The sequence below is a fragment of the Gymnogyps californianus genome, chromosome 8 (assembly GCF_018139145.2).
Source record: "Gymnogyps californianus isolate 813 chromosome 8, ASM1813914v2, whole genome shotgun sequence".
Classification (NCBI taxonomy): Eukaryota; Metazoa; Chordata; class Aves; order Accipitriformes; family Cathartidae; genus Gymnogyps; species Gymnogyps californianus.
Window position 1 is genome coordinate 11,761,663 of NC_059478.1, and position 14,433 is coordinate 11,776,095.

Here is a 14,433-nt window from a genome sequence, read left to right on the forward strand (position 1 = left end):
GCTCTCTAAATACTGGCAGGGTCTTTGCCCTAGGCTGTATTTCCTTTTTGCCTAGAAATATATGTAGATGATTGGTCCAAGTTAAATCTGATTATTCGGGATTTATCTATTATCAAAATTAGATATCTAATTTTGTGTTGAAATACACATAACATTTGTTTTATGAAAATCTGGTTTTGTAAAGGATTAAAATGTCCCCAATACGTATACAGACACATTAGCATATACACATTCCTTAATTTTATTTCAGAGTGAAAAAACAGCTATGTACCAGATACTCATGGGCATATACAGACCTGAGAGTGTGGAACCGCTCTTCCCACTTAGGTGAATCATTCCAACAGTTCTTAATTGTTCTTCATTTACCTGTGCCTAGAAAAGTTGAAAATTAGAAAACACATAACGATTGAGCAAAGCTTAAAGAATTGGAGGGACAATGGAGGGCAGAGGGTAGGGGGAAAAAAAAATGTTATTTTCTATTTCTCAGTGGTAAAAGTCCTGATAAGGTGGATGTTTGTTTACATTCCTCAGACATGCCCTCTGTCTAACATTGTGAGTCTTTAGCAAACACGAGCACTGATATGACAGGCATCTATTCAGCTTTCTAATTATGTAAGTACAAATATCTACAATTTGGATTTTAGCAATTTCAAACAGTAGAAATGAATCTGATAAGAAAGGGAAAAGGTGAATTTTTATATTGTAATTCTCTCAGGAGACAGGGAAGGAGAATTAAACAGAAGTGTTTGTGATCTTAAAGGCAAATTGGACAACGTTTTGAAAGATATCTATAAAAGCAAGGTAGTGATTAATAGAGATGGCAGTGAATTTTTCCTCAGAGTAATAAAAACTTCAGTTTTGCCTTTTTTTCTTTGCTCATCTGTCATTCAAATCATTCACAGACAGTAAGAAAAACTTCGTATTAAAGATTCTGCTGTCATATAATTGAAATGAATGCCTGAGACAGCTTCTAGGTCAGATCCAGGGGCACATGAAGAGCATTTGCCAGTCAAAAATAAGGCAAAATGAAACCAGGATCTTGGCATGTCCTCTTCCCTCACGCTGATGGTTACTTGGCACACTGATATACGTGCACCCACGGCTGCCTACCCCAGTTCGCCCACAATGGCTGCCTTGACATGAAGATTCACTTGGCAGATGTTTACTTGCATCACCTTCAGGACCCCAGTGAGTTACCTTGACTGAAAGTCAAGCCAAAAAGATTCAGTGTTTGCCCCCTTCGGGTCCCGTTCTGTCTCCTCAGCAGCAAACTACTCCACTCAGATCAAAAATCAATTTAGTTGCAAGGTCATATGGAAATACCTCACAGTATGAAAAACTTGACTCTGTCTTAGCAGAGGCCTTTGGATTAAGCAGGCAATTGACCACCTAAAAGCTTTGGTCATACTTCACATGCAAAGAACTTTGTGTCCATCTCCTGCACAGCCAGAGCATAAAACTTCAAAAACTCTTTATGTCGTAATCAATCAAACTCAGCAGGACACGTCCGCTGTTGGCACTCCAGCTGGTTTTGCTCTCGTTGCACTTGCTGCAGTTCACTAGTAAAGTATGACTACTTATATGGGAAAATTGCTGAATAAAAAAACCTGTCTTTGCATATGCACAAAACAGTTCAGATGATGCTATGAGTAAGGGAAAAAAAGAGCTTTGTTTTTATAAGGTTTTTATCATTTGCATTACTTGCATTGGTTGGAAGGTTGGTTTGAGGGTTTGTTTTTCCCCCCCAGTTGGTCAGTTGTTTTATTTCTTGTTCATTACTTGTATGTTCCAAATAATTTATGAATAATTGTGAGGCCTTGTGAAGCTGATCTATTGTGATGATTTGTCAAAACATAATCACATAACACAACACAGGCCAAGTTTTAATTGTGCTCTAATTGGAGCCCTTACAGCCTTAAAAAAATAAAGCAGGGGATTGTTTCACTTGCAACTGTGGGCTACAGACATAATAAGTGGCCCTGTGACGAGCTATCGTTGGGGAAGGCCTACCAGATGAGAGGCATGAAACAGAAATATTGTTTATTTCTGCAATCAAGCCAAAGTGAGCTGAAAATCCTGAATGAAAAACTTTCTACAGAACTTTTACACAAAGATCAGAGACTTTCTTGGGACTTACCACTTGGGAATTTGCGATCCTTGTTCCTACCACGGTTGTATAATTTTAACATCCCACAGAGCTGACAGACTTTGACACTAACAACTGTGCAGGGAGTACAACAGATTTACAAGTGGCAGTGACCTTTTCATCAAGGGAAGTAAAGTAGACTCGAATCCATCGTACCCCCGACTCACAGTCCTGACAACATCATTCAACATACAGTAGGAAAAGCACTTCAGCAAAAGTTTATGAAAGTGACATTGACACAGCACAGTACATTAAATTGATCCCACCAACACGCCATGAGCTTTAAGTAGCATCTCTTCTTTTTTCAGTGAGATTTGAAGTGTTTGCTGCTTAGATAGTTTAGTGTCATCTGTTACTCAGAGAAGACAATTAAAATGTTGCAGTATCAGCACCTTTTTAATTATGAATGTATACATATTTTGACCATCCTTCTTGCAGTAAAAAGATAAATAGATAAATAAATAAAAACAATCTATACTTGAATGTTCCTGCCAGCATTTCTTTATCTTAGACCCTCATAAGGCTGTGCTGCTTGGACAGGCCTTATTTACTATCTTGGATCTTGTTACCCTAGCAACTAATAGCCAAGCTGGCTTCAAAAAAAGTAATAGAGGTGGCCTCTCTGATTTTTAAAGGAAATTGGCTACTTTAAACCCAGTGAATCCCTGTTTTAATTGCACTGTTCATGGTTGAGAATCTCTCCCTCAGCATTTTTTCACAGCTAATAACGGTTTTATTCACCTATGTGGTTTGCTGTGTAGATGCAGTAAAGCAAAACTTCTCCTGCCAGAAACTTCAAGCATAGTTGATTAATTTTTAGACACCTAAAAGCCAAAAATTAGGTCTGTACCTGCTTATGCAGAATCTTTACAATTTCATTATGACTTAAAATAGACTATTATTTTAAGCTTCTGTAAGAGTGAGAATAGTTTACTAAGAAGCATTATACAAGTACAGTTAATAAAGATAGTCCACCTTCAGAAGAAAGAAAATTGTTGGTCAAATTTATGGTAAAGCAAATTTTTCCTATCGATCAAGCCCTAGAGGGGCATTAACAACACTTAAGGGAACAAACTGCAGAAGATGGCATAACTGACACATATAAAAGAGTTGGCAAGAGAGCTGAGCACGGATGGGAGGAAATGGAACACTTCAACATTACATCCCAGTCATACCAAGGTCCATTGACCCTGTACTCATTCCAGATAATTAATTTACAACACATTAAACCTCTGTGTGAAGAAGGATGTTATGCATCAATTGCATAGGAATAAAAAGTGTTATTGATTTAAGATTTCTACTGTATCATGCACTGACAGAAAGAAACAATCTAGCGGTGTTTTAAAGACAAAAAACCCTTTTCTGAAGGACAAGTTTGCTAAATAAGTGCACTTTACACTACATTTAACTGAAGTATTGTTGACACCCTAAAATAAATGCTGTTAGGAAAGGAACCCTCAGCATAATTAGGAGAATATGGCGTGACTGGATAGTATTGGCATTCACTCTAGGAACCAAATGCTTTGAGGTGATAAGGCTCTCTTTTACAGTAAGAGTTTAAAATAGAAGAACACATTGACAAATATTATTTAATGAATAAAATATGAGTGAACCGGTGCCATTAATACAGCACAACGTCTAATGAGAGTCAAGCCATTTTCCTCATGGAGGCATTGTACACTTAACATGTAAAAGAAGGAAATTGTTGCAGACTGGTAAAATTTTCAGATTCATGAACATCAGAACCAGCTTCATTTACAGAGTCTTTTTTTCTTTAATTAAATTACAATTTTCAGATCACTGTTCCGCAAATTCAGAAATTCAGGTCAAAGTTCTAGGCTGCTTAGTATTTCTCACTGCAGTTTAACTTCCGAAGAACACAGGATGCTAAAAAATTCTGCCCTGTATCACTTGCAACTTTCAGCAAGTATCTACTTTAAAGTTCATTTAAGACTTACAGTGGTTAGAAAGAGATTTCAATCAGCCTATATGCAATATGCTGTCAATGCAAAAAGACCCAAGAAATTCAGTTTCAAGCAAGCAGTATAAAAAGAGAGAGAAAACATAGAGGTGTCTAATTGATCTCAGGCTGAACTACAACTGATCTCACAATATGGAGGGAAGGGTTAGCTTCCTGGTAGAAAGCCAGATGGTGTTTGGGATTTGGTATAAAACACTCAGAAAGAGTGTATGGAAGATCTAAAATGAAGCCTTGAATTTTGCAAGTAAGGGAAGCTACTCCAGCCAAATTGAAACCAATATAGGAGCATCCCAAACAACAGAGAAGTGAAAGCGCTACAAGACTCAAACAGAAAAGCATGAAGAATCTGAGCTATAAAAGCAGGAGAGTGCACAAACACCTCCAGATGAACTCACGCGCAGCGGCAGATAGCGTGAATGAAGACAATCCCTAGTGTTTAGAAGATTTAAGAACAGCAATTCACATTTCTCTGCAAGAGTTTGTGAGCACCTGCAAGTATACACAGTACAGGCAAAGTGGATGACAGGGGCAATATTAGATTCAGGACCCCTTTGTGAAAGTATACCACACAGCCCCAGGACATAAAGAAATGATAGCTTGAAAGCCAGCCATGAGAATAAAAACAATACGATGGCAGCAACAGGGATGCCAGTGCTGCAAGAAAGGCTGCACACATCAGGAGGCAAACAACTTAAACTCAGTAAAGAAGTAATTAGTTTAAAAGAAAAATAAACTTTTCTTCAGCATTAAAGTTGGCTATTTATGGACATCTACAAGAAATATGTGGTAGTTTCTCTCGATAGTACGGTCAAAACTGAAGTCTAGTGCATTATTCATTACGGGTACTAATAAAAAATTTAACGTCAGTGCTCTCAGAGTAAAGGGAGCCTTTGGCCTTAGTCTACACGTGTAAAAAGTTATGTATCTTATTTATGGAAAGCTTATGTTAACTGAAACTGGCTATAAACTACTTACTGCCATCTCCAAAAGGAATCTGATAAGCACCTTTATCTCACCCTCTCCTGAAACCGCATAGATTATTTCTCAACTACAAATGATTGATTTACAAACCAAATATAAATCTAAGTGAAATTTGTTGCCTACAGATGCATATACTGGAGCCTTTGATACAACTACCCGTTCAACGACACGCGTATCCATCTGACATTTATCCCCTCTTTCACTGTTTCTGGTCTCAGACAAGGGACCTCAAATAGCAGAGAAAAATCAGGGTATTGGCTTAGGTTGCTGTGCTCCTCACTTTCCTGAGATGTCCCATATGAAGATCCTCCAATTAGGCTGCAGGGCACTTGTTAGTCCCATTTCATTAGTGACAATGACCACAGCTCTGCAATACCTCATGCGTGAGTGGTTTGCCACAGGTTTTGCCTAGTCTGCCAGAGACTTTCCACAACAAACAGTACTTTTCCCCAGTCTTAGGCTTACAGCATCGACTACAACAGCAACCAAAAGCCAGCCTTGGCAGTTCCCTGGTGGGGAAAATTATATCCTAATACCTGTATACATAGTAACAAAATGGAAACTGTCAGTCATAGGAACAGATGGGGTGACCCCTCTATAACATACCTGCATTTTCTTAAAACTTGTAGTTGTCTGTAAGACTGGTACAGGCTAAAGGGAATAAAAGCTCCTGTTTTATCACAGCCACAGGTCCAGTCTTGACTCTAACTCAGCAACACAGAAAACCCCTCTCTCAAAAGTCTTGCTGACCCATCATAGTAATCTCTCAAGTAGGTGCAGTCACCACATTTTCCCTTCTGTGTACACTGGGACATCCCCAGGATTTTTATTTTCTAGCAATCAAATTGTTATCCACGCAGAGCAACTAAATTACTGTCCACCCAGAGTGCAGTAGATAATTCATTTTTTAATGGATTTTTATTTCAGTTAGATATTTTACTGAAATCACTTATTTTTCATTTAAAAAATAAATTCTTTGGGATTAGAGTTTGGAACATAACAGTCAATGATAATTATCATCTAGTAAAGTAATTCAAACAAAATTTAAAATATCTCACATCCTTAAAATTGTAATGAAATCAAGAGCACATCTATTTTTAGTACAGAATTAGAAGAAAAAGAGTCTCATCTTTTGAGGTCTCATCAGTCCATATAAATACGCTACAATATTACAGACTTCAGTAAGTATCTAAAGTGATATTTCAGTATTTCGCTAGAGCAAACTGTAGTATTAGTTTTTGCCAAAAAAAAGCGCAAAGCTTTTCCTTTTCATTTTACCGTGAAAAATATGAAAAAAAATTGTGCGTTCTTAACTCAGGTTGCTTGAATGTATCAGCCTTAACTATCTGCAGCTTAAATGGATGAAACAGATGAAGGACAGTAAGGAAAAGCAAAATAAACTTGATTTCCTGGGTGTACGTGATGCACTCCCTGATGGTAGCACCAAGAGAAGAATGCAGGTTGCCTTACACTTTATCCATTTGACGACATTGTTTCCCCAATCCGTCTCAGAGTTATATGTTACTTAATAGCCAGTTCAATTATGAGATAATGTTAATAAGTAACCTGGGTGTGTTCACCGTTCACTAAATTATAATCAAGAATTGGTTTTACATTTCACATTTGTTTTTCTCTCCCTACATGACAAAGAGAAAGATTTCACATTTAGTACACTTCTATGGATAATCACACTACTATGTTACTCCTATTACCACAACTAGGGAAATGTTCTTTTTCTCCTTGACCTACAAGGCATGACACAGTCTCATGCAGTATTATTTCATTATTTTAAAAACTTTTTTCAAATAATGTGGTACTGTCAGTCTAATAAGAATGTTGAGATTTCACTTGGTAAACATGACAATGTGTTGAGGAAGGCTACTGAACTGCTACACCGAGGCACAGACTGCCTACCTGCCATTAGGGGACCTGTGCTCCCTCATGCTTGTGCTCCTTTGCTCACTGTATGCCATGGTAACCATGACACATCCCACAATATACACTTCCACCACATTCAGCTGACTCATAGCTGTTAGATGACTGCACATGCCTCTTAGAAAAAGGAGTCCAGCCGAGGAACCTGGTCCAGAGGAAAAAATAGAAAGAGAGGCCCAAACTGTTAATCAGGTGAGACAGTGCAACCATGGAAAAATATGCATATGAGGTTTAATGATAGCTAAAAACAGTCTGAAAATGAAACTTAAGTTCAGTTAAATATACCAATGTTTTATTTTTGCTTATTTCCTACATTACTGTTTTTTCACTTTGCTCTCAGAATAAAAAATATCTATATTACAATATTAACATTTCTTATGGGATTAAATTTCAGCTTTACTATCCTTTATTGAGTGTTTCATGCCACACACGTTGCCATGGATTATGAGCACCTGACTAATCAGACTAGCGCCCTGCATATTAGTGGTGTACAGCTGATGCGCAGATGGTCACATTTGTTATAATGGACTCAAATGAACACCCAGTCGTGAATCCATAATATACTATGCACTGACTCCTTGAGATCTAGCTGGTGGCAAAATTCCATTTAAAGTGTAGTGGTACAGTGTTTATCCTGGAATTGCTGAGGTAGCTCGGAGGTTTGGGCTGCTTTTTTGTTCCAGTGACCGTTATGAGCAAATGATTTACTGCACAACAGAGGGTTTCTCTACTCAGATTTTATTAATTATTTGCAAAGTGATTATTCGCAATTGCAAAGAGATGAACCAGATCCCCATCAGGTGCACATTGCTAGAGTTCTATGATATTCATTTATCCTATGGATATATATTTTATACGTGAACTGTGTACCTTTGAAAGACTACCTGTCTGTTACATGAATCAGCATATCACATGCATACATCTAAGGGCAGGATTATTTTTATATTCTGTTAATTTCATGGAGATCAGTATCTTGCCGTCCCTTCGAAAAACACTTTCCTAATGGGATATTATATATGTAATAACTGCAGCATCAGGCTCAAATAGTAAGTCAAACTTTCAAAGTAGATTAAAGAATGCAAAGTGCAGGTAGATAATAGGGTTTGGTTTTTTGTTTTTTTTTTTTTTAAATTATTCACCCATACTTACCGTGTCCCTCTCTAGAATTCATGGATCATTATTCTTTGTAGCTCTTTTTTCTTCAGTGTAAGATTGTGGGATGAAGTCCACATTCTGAAATTACACACAAATATGTTAGAAAAATGGAGTGTTTGAAATCAATTCTAATGTTAAATGCAAAGGACATTCTGGGCTCATTAAGTAAAAATATCTCATTTAATGAGCAGGAAAGCACTGGAGCACACTGAACCCTGACACAAAGCAAATTATTTAAGTGATAAATTATATTTTATGGGGAATGTAAAAGTTAATAATACTCAGGGGTAAGGTAATAAATGCAGAGGTGTAACTAACTTCATTGACTGCTTTACTTACAAACATGCCATATGTACCTGGTTACTTGAAATAGTAATAAAAAGAATTGGCAGAAACTCCTGGAACCAAAGATTCACGTAGAGACCTTTGTAGCATTCTTTTCCACTAAACAATCTGTGTTTTATTCTTTTCAAACTCATTATTCTTCTCCCTCTTTCACTTTAGGATATATACCTCCGGTCTTTGCTTTTCACTTTTTGTCAAATATTTGATCTTGCATTCATTAAAACTGAAACCTTCTTATCTACCAGAGAGGCTAATAAAATCAGTGTTCATTTACCTGTGATGATGCCCCAGAAGTGACCTGAAACTTTACTTGAAGAGAACCAATCTATGCTAAAGGAAAACAGTGGATCAACTTTTAATCTACTGCCCTTCTAGTGCATGCAAGTTCAGTGGCACTGAATTCTCCTAATGTTATTGTCCTCGGAGATCAATGCAACAGACTAGCTCACTGAGGATACAGCTCACAAGTACACCTCTGCACATTAGAATAAGGGTTGTTACCATGAATTTAACTATCTGCGTTAAAACCCTTTCTCTATATTTTAATGGTGTAAAAGAGACAACTGAGGCATGTATCAAATAAAAATCAACAGAGGAAGAGTATGCTCAACCACAAGTATTTCCTGTGACTATTTCCCTGATCTTAAAATGGAATTCACATTACCAACTTGGTCCTTTTTTTCCAATTTTCTTTTGTATTTACATTTCCAGGTCAACAGCTAGTGCTTTATTCCCACTCATGCATCTGGGAAGTAAATATGAAGCTATTGCACTGGGTGTTACCCTGAGTTGGTACAGTTTGTACATGGATGGGATAGTCATTCACACAGTATGAGTATCACATTTATCAGAATCCTTCAGCGGAGTTGTACAAAAGCAATCAAATGAATGGCAAAAGGACATAGATTTTATCCACTGCATCGAAAATTATCTACATATGTGCAATTGTTTTCTAGGAACAAGAGCTGACATTCAATCCTGAATTAAGTCAACTTAACCTTAGCCTACTTTTTAGTTTGCATCTTTAAATAGTCTTATAATGGTGGTCAATGGTCTTATGACACCATCTAAGTGAGCTCAAGCCATCACTTTGAATTTGGAAAGTGAAAATATATAAAATGAGGAAAGTGTTTCTAATCAGGTCCTGGAAAAAACAAACCTGTTGGAAAAAAGTCTCATTAAAAAAAAAAACCCTCATCCAAATTCTTCATTTACAGTTGGACTCGATGATCTTAAAGGTCTTTTCCAACCTAAATGATTCTATGATTCTAGTAAGCAACAATAAAGATGATATATAAGATACCATTTTCTAGCAGAAGAGACATGCCTTTGATAGATAACATAACTAGAAATATAGAGTCTTTGGAGACCTACAACGATTATGCAGTGCTACTTGTAAAACGGCCAGTCTGCCTGCAAAAAATAGCAGTAGAAGGCTCATCCAGCTGGATTATAAACTTTCAAATAAATGTTTATCCAACTTATTCTGTCCTTCTAAAAACACAGATAACTTACTAATGTTATATGCTTTTTGAATCTGGACTAGAAGATTCAGATTTACCAGGTGTTTTTGAGGTTCCAGGAAGCCTGTGTTTTGAAAAGCTGAAATTTTGAACTAATCCAGTGACCCCAGGAGCAAGGATTTTCAAGAAAACCTTTGATTATTGTAATCATTGTGAGTCTGAAGTACCAAGAATTTCAGCAGACATATATACGTCTGCTTCTGTGTGCATATATATCTGTATACATCAGAGCCAAAAAATTGTAGATTCATGGCATTAGAACAGTAATAAAAGCAACGTGTTCAACCATTTCAAAAATATTTTTAATTTTAATTGAGAAGTGAATCCAAAGATGAAAAAATAAATATTGAGCATAAATATGCATATACTTTAAGTGTTATTTTAAAACGTTTATTGATAGATTTAGTAGGTCAAATTTAAAAAGTCTGGCATCACAATCCAGTGCTCGAGGACGTTAGCTATAGTGAGTAAATAAGACATGTACAGTACATAAGACTTGTATTACACTCAAGGTGAGGTCACTATTGAAGGTCAGACTACTGAAATAGGCAAATATGTCAATTCTTGTTTTCCTGTCAATATAAATATACAAAAATATATAAAGAGGCCAATATCCAGAGCCCTCTGAAATCTTATAGTAAGAGCCTTTTCACTGGTTTAACTGTCTTTCTCATGGTTTTAAACCATTTTTATGGTCAATAGTTTTTGTACCTGGGAAATAGTTATTATCCACTAATGCTTGTCTTCCCTGTGCTTTTGTGTTTCAACCCCACAGGCTATCATAAGCCTCATAAAGAGGATATCAAAAAAATTGTAGAAGAAATTCATTCCTGAAAAAGCAAAGTGTGCCTAGTATTTACTTAGCAAATATTTTAGGTTTTTCCAAAGACCTTTTCAGATCCAGAGACAGTTTCTCTTAGGTGTTCACCAAAAAAAAAAAAAAAAAAAAGCCCTTTACAAAATGTACCTTTTGCCTGCAACAACTCCTTTAGACAGGAAATAGTTGAAATTTTAAGTAGTTAAGGCATGAAAAATCCTCACACTGATTTATATTATATCTATCTTCCAATTTGTATCTATCCAGAACACAGATACAACATTCTGATTCAGAACTGTCTCCCTGATATCTTGCATGAGCAGCAAGTACATTTAAAAAGAGACAAAGAATAATTCCCCCCTTCAAAGCATGAATGTGCTGCCTATAGAAATATTCTTGTGACATTCCTAGACTAGATTCTGTTAGGAGATAGATGAATGTTAAGTCTTCCTTACAGAGTAGATAATGTAGCAGTTTTCTCTGAAATGTCTTTAAAAAAAAAAAGAAACATTGCACTTTTTTTTGGAGAACTTCAGAATGGTGCAGGGAGTAAAGCTACATAATGCTAGGAAGCTGAGGGACAGAAGGGCTCAGTGTGTTCTCCACTGAACTTCCCCATGAACTTACAGCACACTTGATAACAGAAAACATGTCGTCTGCATCTTTCTAACCAGTAGATGCTGCTATCTCTACTTCTTCTCCAAATATTGCGTTTATGTTTTCAGTTATATGCAGAATAACTAATGTACTGGTGCCAGTCAGATACTTTATATCACCAAACCCCCACAAGCAAATTTGTTTTACACAGCTGTTGAATGAAAAACATCCTGTGGAGAGTGCAAACGCAAGGGAATGAAAACAGAAAACAGCACTAGCAACACGATTTAAACTAATTAAGTGAACATTAATACCTCCAAGACATTGCGTTATTGCTTCATATATTTAGTGGGAAAAGTTGTAATTTACATGTACAATATTTTTAACTTCATCTATTAATTAGATATATATGGTTACTCTGTTTAATTGATAGTGTAAACAAAAGACTCATTTGAAAACATATGCTGCAATAATTAAAATGCTATTATGCTGACAGTGCCTTTTTTGAGGAACTTGTAATGTCTGTATTGACTGTGATAAGAATTGATTATCTGGAATGATATAAATATTTGGGGAGCTAATAACAATCAGGTAGGATTTCAGTGCATACTATAGACAGCAGAGATAAATCACAGGAAACCTAGATCAAAGCTGGTTTGTGAATAAGTTTGTTTTTGTACTTAATGACTCAATATAAAACACACACACAGAAAACTCTTCAGAGATTTAAAGCACACGGAAATGCCATAAAGAAACATCCCATCCTGTGCAGTATTTCTGTACATCTGTAGAATCTCCCTATGCAGTGAGTAGGATGTCAGCACGCAAAGAGGGGAATGAATTCAATCCATCAAGTACTTACCGTGCACATTTACCAACATTAGACATTTCTTTGAATTATTAAACCTTTTTTTAAAGTAGAAAAGGAGTACCTAAGGCTCATCCCTTCCCCTTGAGGAGGTTAATTTAGCGATGCAATAGGTCAACTGCAATTTAGTTCCCATTCAGACTAGGTCAAGTTGCATCTTGGTTCTGAGTCAAGTATTTATTTATTCTGACTTACTTTCATTACATTACCATGGACTGTAGTAAGGGTTTACATCACCTGCTGTGGTCCTTTCTAGGTGCATTTTCCCTTCCCACTCTGACGTCCCACTACATAAACCTCCACTTTCTTGGTCCTGGCACTTAGCTTCCCAAAGGCTCTCTGGATTTCTGGCAGTGATGCAGGCTTGAGAGAGTTCTGGTAAAAGAGGCAAGATGGCCTTGAGTTCAGCAGAGTTGAAAGGACATGACTGAGAGCAGGATCTGCTCTATATGTTAATTAATGAGAATTTTTATTGCTACTGTTTTCTTCTTTGCACATAAGACAACAGCTCATTCCTGCCAGTAAGTGAAAGAGAGCACCAGAAATGGTTTGGGAAGACACACACCAACGTGTGCTGATGTACAGGAGCAAGGGCTGAGATCCAGCGACGGATCCTGACTACTGGCACTCTGTGTTGCTCCTATTGAAGCCAGTGCTAGCAACAGAGCTGGACCCTGGTGCACTAGTGGGATTCTGGCTCCAGTGACAAAATGGGAGCTTTTTGCTGACAATTATGGGACCAAGTTTTTACCCTGAATGACTGAATCCAAACGTGCCTGATTTCAAGTGACTGAGAAGCCCTATTGACTACCCATCCCCATAGGACTTCCCACATACTTGTGATCAGGAAAGAAGCCCAGTTTATGTAAACCTTTGCCCATGAGTCAGGGTTGAGTAAACAAAGACTTTTCCATATTTTCTGCAAGCATTCCACTGTTAATACACAGCATGCAACATTTGTTTCTTATTAAGTTGTATTTTCATTTCTTTGCTCTTGTAATTTAGGTCTTTCTAACACTCTTTGTTTCTTTTTTTTAAGCACTGCATTAACTTGCCTTCCTATAACCTCTGTACAGCTTTCTCTGTGATTGTTGTAACAGTTTGTACTATTCCAAAGCACAGGAATTAATTGTGTCTCTAGTCATTATCTTGTCCTTGTTTCTTTCAGACTAGCGGCCTCTGAATTTTTTTTCAAAACAGCTAGGAGGTTAAAAAGACATCATCTTCACAGTAGCATAAAGTAATGTTCTGAAGACACAACAATGGCTGTTTATTGCACCTTGCATAAACTACTTCAATTACCTTCAGATTACTGGTGTTATTCAAAAACATTCATTTACAGCTGAGAGGGTCCATGGACATTTACTGAAACTCTTTACAACGCATAGTACTTTGTCCCAGGTTGTAAAGTGTATTATAGTCTTTGTCTATTCAAAAATAGATTGATTTATACAAAGGAAACTTCAGATATTCATATAGTTTTGATTATCTTAATATTACGATAGCTTTTGTTATTCTAAATTAAATAAACTTACAGCAATGTAACTGAACATTGTAACTTAGTAGTGCAATAGCAGTGTCACCATAAACATATTACTACTTCTAAATCTGGGGGGGTAGTGCATTTTTGCTCAAAATATATGAAAATCCACACAGTTATATATACACCGTGTTGGCCACACATTCTAGTTTGCTTGAAATGCAAAAGGATTCATATTATTTTCTGCAGGCTTACTAGCCACGGTAGCGCCATGGCAGCACAGTAGTACAAAGTTACACGGGAGGACAGGAAGCCTAGGAACATATTTTAAATGGCTGGTTTCTTCTCCCCCACCCCATGTCTCTCCCAAGTGCTTCTGCAACAATGTTAATAGACTTGCATAGGGCACAAGACGAACTGAAGAGATGATTATTGATTATTTGTTGCAGAGTACCACATAGAGATACAGCTGAGTTGGGGCCTTACTGCAGGTGATGCTGGGAGTGGGGAAAGGGTCCTGCCGAGTACTGTCTCTTTAGTCACTTAAAAGACACCAACCAAGAAGGAGAAAACAGCAGTAAAATGTGGAAAGCTGATATGTCCTA

General features: G+C 37.0%; 1 long non-coding RNA gene across 2 annotated transcripts in view; it reads right to left on the minus strand.

The window, feature by feature from the left end:
- Window positions 1-286: 286 nt before the first annotated feature.
- Window positions 287-14,433, minus strand: part of LOC127019340 (uncharacterized) — a 58,433-nt gene continuing 44,286 nt past the window's right edge. Inside the window, exons 1-4 of one of the 2 annotated variants that reach the window (XR_007766896.1) lie at window positions 12,586-12,652; window positions 8,193-8,276; window positions 7,023-7,188; window positions 287-372 (exon numbers count right to left, since the gene is read on the minus strand). This is a non-coding gene — a long non-coding RNA (uncharacterized LOC127019340). Of the gene's footprint in view, window positions 373-7,022; window positions 7,189-8,192; window positions 8,277-12,585; window positions 12,653-14,433 lie in introns of those variants that run through there. The other variant, XR_007766895.1, reaches the window with a different exon arrangement.